The sequence below is a fragment of the Dermacentor andersoni genome, chromosome 2, assembly GCF_023375885.2.
Source record: "Dermacentor andersoni chromosome 2, qqDerAnde1_hic_scaffold, whole genome shotgun sequence".
In the NCBI taxonomy this organism is placed as follows: Eukaryota; Metazoa; Arthropoda; class Arachnida; order Ixodida; family Ixodidae; genus Dermacentor; species Dermacentor andersoni.
In genome coordinates, this window is record NC_092815.1 from 81,426,465 (window position 1) to 81,433,280 (window position 6,816).

Below are 6,816 nucleotides of genomic sequence, written 5' to 3' on the forward strand. Positions count from 1 at the left end.
CATGCGAGGTAATACATCTTTGTGCATTGATTGATGCAAACTGGACAAAGTCTTGTTAACCTCTCTGCCTTTCCTTCTTCCCTTCTCTCTTTTGATGCCCTTTAAGACGTACTGACCTATATATTCTAAGTTATTTTGCCACACACTTCTACCACGTGACATCATGACACAGATAAAAATTTGGTGATGTGTAGCATTAAGGCTAAGTATGATGACACTGCTCATTATAAAATTAACAGGAGTGCAGCACTTGCTTCTTCTGGCTGTGCTCAAACGTGGCACAACCACAGGAACAGAGTAGGCCAATGTATCAAGATGTCACGTCGCATCCACCTCCTCTGGGTACCAGAACTGGTTTGTATGAAGCATTACTACAGTAAATTATTTAGGGTGCTCTGATGCTTGTCAGTACTTATTTTTTGTCAGTTTAGAGAGAGTAGACCTTCATTTAATGCAAAAAGAAAGTCTAATACATCCTGTAGGTATGCCTTTAAGATGCAGCTATATTAAGGGGAGATCAAGGCTTGAACATACTGGTACTATTGTGAAAGAGTACCCTTTGAAGCTCCTCCTTATCACTCGAATTTATGGGTTTTACATCACAAAGCCACATACTGGACTATGAGGTAATGGAGGGCTCTGAACTAATTTCGACCTCCTAGGGTTCTCAAACGTGCATTTAAGTTTGAATATAAGAAGAGTTCTGCATCCTGCCCGTGTCAGAATGTGGTCAATGCTGCCAGGAATCAAACCCAAAGTCTTGTGCTCAGCTGCAAAGGACACCAGCCAACGGGCCGCTGACATGGGCAGCTCAAGATGATTGAAGTCTTTATTTTCTCTCAGGTACAAAATGCACAAGTGAGGATAGCACTTAGTAAACACTAGAGCGTGCAGCCGAATAATCTTATGCAGGTTCAATCCAGGCTAAACCATGGAGTGTTAAGTGGCAACCATGCTGAGGCGTGACAGAGGAAAGGAAGGATACGCATATTGTAACTGTAGCAACTATATGTTTTATGTATAATATGACATGACCAGCAAGTTCCACATTAATGAGATGCTGATGCATTTCTGCTTGCTATCTTGTTGATAGTAGCTCTCAGTGTACAGCTCTCGCATTGATACACTGCACTAGGATGGTAGCCTCATATCTGCAAGGAACAGCAACTTGCTCCATCACCAAAATCTGTGTTTTACCTCCTACACTTGCCTAGTGGGCTATGACAGACACCATAGTGAAGGGCTCCGGGATAGCTATGACCACCAGGAGTAGCTTGACATGCACTTAAATCCAAGTGCACAAGTGTTTCTGCACTTTAGCTACATTGGAATGCTGCCACCAAGTCCAGGAATCTAACCTTTAATCTTGTGCTCAGCAGCAGCTAAAAGTGGCGTCTTTTCAGGTCTGCTAAGTATGAGTTTGCCAACAACTGCATTTATACAACTACTCACAATTACAATATCTGAGGAATAATCTAGATAGTCAACGACATTAAAGGAGACCGAAATAACCTTTCTTAAAGCCAAACTACATGCAGGATTTAGTGTGATGCCTTTCAAGGAATATATTCCTGAAAAAAAAAAAAATTGGGAAAGGACCTAATATGAACATAGGTACAAGTGCAATGTTTACTTTTCCCTGTTTCCCGTCATCTGCTCCTCACAACTGGGGCGGCACATCAAGAGTGATACCCTACTTTTTTTCTCTTCTTCTTCCTGTGTTGTACTTGCGGTAACCTTCAAAGGTTTATGCCTGACAAAGGCGCACAGGAGCACCATAGAGATGGTGACAATATGAGCAGGATGCATTAACTGCCACTTGCCCCTTTTCATATTAACGAGCATGCATGTGTTCAATGGTTGGCATCTATGGGCCATTGTGCTTCATGAAATGTCCTTGCTGACGAAGCTTAAAACGCGGAAAAAAGAACTATGGTTTGGAAAGCAGAAGGACAGAGTGGGATCTCTTATGCAAGGTTGTGAGCTTCCTGTTGGATACAGTGGAGTAATATTGGGTTGGCATGTTCATAGCAGCATTCATCAAAAGCTATTTCTTAATGCATACAAAAAGTGTTCCAGTGCCACATTAAACTGCACGTGATGCAGCAGATTGGCACCAAAAAGTACTGACAGCCAAATACGTGGCAGTTATTTGATTGGTCACCAAACACTCCAGTCCACTTCAGTTACTGCCAGTTTTCGTGTGACAAAAGCCAAGATATGAGACTGAGATAACGTTGTGCAAGGCACACACAAACAAGGGCCTCGCATTTCCGCAATGTGCTTTCTGTACATGTGCAGAAGGAAGAAAAAAAGTGAGAGAAATGGCAGCTTGACACTTGAGCAGCAGCAACAACAACAAGAGTCTGTACCATGTTTTTCTAGCAGTCTGCATTGAGCTAGAAAGTACTGCAAACTCATATACAAGCAAAATGATGTGCCTTCATCTTGTGTGGTGGACTCTTCTCAAGGCCTTCGCACCAGCTGCATCCTCACAGCTGTCATTTTGGCCAAGCTTGGATCAAATAGTACACAAATGTATCTGCCACTATTGCCTAACAGGTCAAGTTCAGCGTCTTTGAGCTGTGCAGGAATTGTAAAAGTGAAACTTAAACTGATTAGACAATTTCTTGTTTGTTTGTTTGTTTGTTTGTTTGTCTATCTGTCTGTAGTAAATTAACTACATGTACATCAAAATGTTACCACATGAGTATATTTGTGTGTCCTTGACCCCTCCAGAATTCATTTTCTATGTCTAATCCATAAATGTGAGAATAAAATCATCATCAAATCATCATCATTGCTGCACAGTGATATGAAATAGCCAGTGAGCTGCAGTGGTGAGCAAGCATGCATACGCACTCCAATGATTTATCTTAGAGCATACTTCTATCATTGCAAGGCTGAACACAATTGTATGTAAAGATTAAGTGACCATTGTTGTTCTATCAGAAACGCAATCCTGAAACATATGTTTGGATGGCACTCAACCGTTATAATTAAGAAACCAGTCACACTGCACTTCCTGGTGTCAGAGCAACACACAACAAGAAAGTAAGTAGAGTCATGCAAACACATTCTGCTTTCATCAGTTGTATTTAAGTGTGCTTCTTGTCCAATATAGAGGGTGTTCCAACTATCATGTGCCAAGCTTTAAATATTAAACATGAATTATGCCATGCAAATAAGACCATGTGTATGTTGTTCAGAGTCTTGTTGAGAGATCGCCAGTGAATTTTTAGTGCCTGACATCTAATTATTTAGTTCAATGTAACTATCAAACTATTTAATTGCTCTTATAGTTGTCCAGATGTCAATTAGGCAGTTGTAGATAATCGTAAGACACATCAAAATGAGGTGTTTCTTGCAAGGTGCACATCGTGTATTAGCTTTTTCCGGCAAATAAGGAAATCACGAAAAATTATTTTAAAAATTAAATTATGGGGTGTTACATGCCAAACCACTTTCTGATTGTAAGGTGCACGCTGTAGTGGAGGACTGCGGAAATTTCGACCACCTGGGGTTCTTTAACATGCACCTAAAGCTAAGTACACTTATGTTTTCGCATTTCGCCCCCATTAAAATGCGGCCGCTGTGGCCGGGATTCGATCCCGTGACCTCGTGCTTAGCAGCTCAATACCATCACCACTAAGCAACCACAGCGGGTACGGAGTTCATTGACCATTGAGTGTGCAATGCACGTACAGTTGGATGTCAATTACTTTTGTTTTCCAAATATGCACTGGCACAGTTTTTTAGTCAAGCTTCTCCCAATTTGGCATTTTTGGCACCAGGCTCTTTTATACCAGCTTCCTTTCTGAATTTTCACAGCCAGTCAGTCTATGAGACGGCACGAAAAGTGTTCTTAGAACCTGTCTGTCTTGGCCACAGCAGTAGTACCAGAAGCTGATCAAGAGCACCGACAAGCTCAAGTCAGAAATGCAAGCGGTCTTGATAATCAATCACACCTGATGGAGAATGTTTGCATATTAGCATGCAGTTCTCACAGTGCAATTTCTATGATTACTCATTTCCTGCATGATGGCTATTCTTGCTTCTGATTATGTTCTTATGTCCTCCAAGAACCGTGGCGCACTGTCGACAATTTATGCTATTCTGTAAGTGGCTTGTAAGATCCTGACTTGCGGCTGGTTTGCTGTGTGGCATTCAGCACAGTCATGCACACCTCGTACATGAATTAGGATTAAGCAAGACCTTTTGCAAAATGTCCTCTGCATTACATCCAATGTACGTACCTTCCAGGCTGTTATGTTTGTGACAAAGCCAAAACTGCTCATCATATTTTTTTGTGTTTAACTCCAATATGCATGTGCATGAGCGCTATAGGCATTGCTTGCTTCAAGAGTGAGTGAAGCCGTCCCATCGAGACATTGGCAAGGCTGTTATTTAAGTCACAGAACAATCTACACACTGCCCGAGTGACTGACCAGTGCTCTCTACTTCCCGTCATATGCTGCCCGTCATCATCATCACACCTCATATCTCCTTCGCATCCCCAGTACAGAAAAGTAGCAAGCTGAGGAGTCTATACCTTGTGCTCAATCCAACCTCATTAACCATTCGCTGTTAGATAAATTTTCTATCTCTATCCCTTAAAATATACATTGGATCACGACTGGCAGTATACACTCGTATTCATCTAACAAGTTTCCACCATTTCGTCTGAATGAGTGATACGGTAATTATGACTGCTTAGCGGCCAACCTATCGGTGCACGTTTTAGACACACAAAGCTTAATTCAGCACCTGATATAGGATGTGCTAATTTAAAGAAAGAAAGATACACTCACCACAGTTGCATGCAGTCTTCGCAAGCATTCAAAATTGTGCAGCTCCTTGCGGTTCCAGGCACTACGTGGATGAATGGTCCATGTGCACAGGCGAGCTCCATGCACATGACTGGTGACGCGTCCTCCTATCACCAATCGTTATCGTGGCCGCAGACTTTCTGCAATCTGAGGAGGCGAGCGCTGCCGGTGACAATCGATCTCGCGGAAAAGACAAAGGCACATAGTTTGTCGAGATATTCGCCATAAAGCGCCGCGCGCACGTGACGCGACACGGTACGATACGCGCTTTCCAAGGATCGCAGCGCAGCAGATGGAGAAAAAATGCGCGCCGATACCGAAGCCACGCGAGCAAAAGCTAGCGCTCAAAACCACGCGACAGCGCCTGCAGCAAGCATGGAGGTCCTTGCAGCTAGGAACGGTTCTACTGAATGAAAAGCGACGGAATGCGGACGTCAGTTCAGATAAAAACAAGAAGAGTGCTCGCAAGCACGAAAACATCTTGCGTCATTCCGAGAACTATACTCCTGTCATACGGGGCACTTTCGATCGCGATCGAACCCGATCCAAGTTCTCGATCTCAATTGGGTATCTTCCGCAGTTTGTGCAAAGGAACCTATCGAGGTCGAGGAATTCGATCCCGATAAGGCTCAATCGCAATCGAAAGTACCCTGTGTGCTATCTGCACTACCAGACTTGTTCTTTGACAAGAGACAGCAGCCCAAACGCCCAACAAACGTTAGCGCTGTAACCTTATCAGCGGCAGCAGAAGCAGCACGAATGAAATTGCACAACGCAATTGTCTTAAGCGATATGAATGTGCCACTAACAGTTGCACTAAGAAGGCGTAACCATGCAGAGTGCTGCTTGTGTAACTTCTATCTTTATTGGAAGCATTCTCGCCAAACTGACTCTACTAATGAAACGCCGGCTCATCGCTGCGTCACAATTTGTCATCGCGGACGTCCCTACGTAGAGACCTGTGGCAACGTTTACCTGTAAGCTTATATCGGTGCGAACCCTTTGCAGCCACACAATGCAAAAAGCGCAAGGACATACGCTTGTGCTTGCCAATTTCCGTGCAACTCTGAGCAAGGTACTGAGCGAGTATTTTTTAGGCTTCAACGTGTCAGGTTAAAATGGTATTATGGAGATGCGACGTTGTCACTTACACAGGCCTAAATAACCACGCGCAGAACACTTTACCAAGGCATACTAACAGTGTGCAAAAATTTTTCGTTGAGGGAACTTACTCATTCAAAGGTATAGCAGACGATTTGATAGAAAGGGTGACAGGGGCGGAAAAGTGCATGCATGTGGAATCGTGACGTTTAACGCCGTCCATGACGCCGTCCAAAGCGCTGTTCTGAAGCTTCAATACAGTTTCGGTTTCGGGAACATAAATATTTGCGTTGTCAAGTACGTGTAGTCATATAGCTTCTCACATGATTGTTTTGAGAAAGCCTATGCGTCTAGTACTTGCTAAATTTGTAGGATAGAATTTACTTTCCGATACAAAAGCAGAGGACGCATAATTAGTCAATCACCGCCCGATTAATGGACCGATCCAAGACCTTGCCCGATATTCGGCCACTGCCACTTCGTCACATAATTTATTTCTCTCTGTTCGGCATGTGATTGAACCACACTGGCGTGGCGACACCGACTACACTCTAGCGTGGCGCAGGACCCCCGTAACGTTTCTGTTGCGCTCGAACGCCTATTGTCCGGCGTTCCAGATGAACAATTGTATTTAGCCTGTGCACAGCACTGTGTCGCGGAGGCATGAACACAATGGAATGCACTTTCGAGTGTTTGTAATTGTGTTTAAAACGAGTAAAATATTAAATTTATTTTCGGGGACGCAAGCAGAAGAAAACACGGGCGCTGAGGACGACATAACAAAGGCCACAGCAAAACTTGTGCGTGTCCTTTTCCGTTAACACAATGTTATAGTCTCCGTAAAACCAAGAACACCCGATATCCACTATCGCACAACAAAACTACG

General features: G+C 43.5%; 1 protein-coding gene across 1 annotated transcript in view; it reads right to left on the minus strand.

Annotated features, from left to right (window-relative positions):
* LOC126541759 (major facilitator superfamily domain-containing protein 12-like) overlaps positions 1-6,166 on the minus strand; it is a 61,139-nt gene extending 54,973 nt beyond the window's left edge. The window contains exons 1-2 of the mRNA XM_055076899.2: positions 6,062-6,166; positions 4,812-4,976 (exon numbers count right to left, since the gene is read on the minus strand). The gene's annotated coding sequence lies outside the window, so the exon portion shown is untranslated. The remainder of the gene's footprint in view (positions 1-4,811; positions 4,977-6,061) is intronic.
* Between the last annotated feature and the right edge of the window lie 650 nt (positions 6,167-6,816).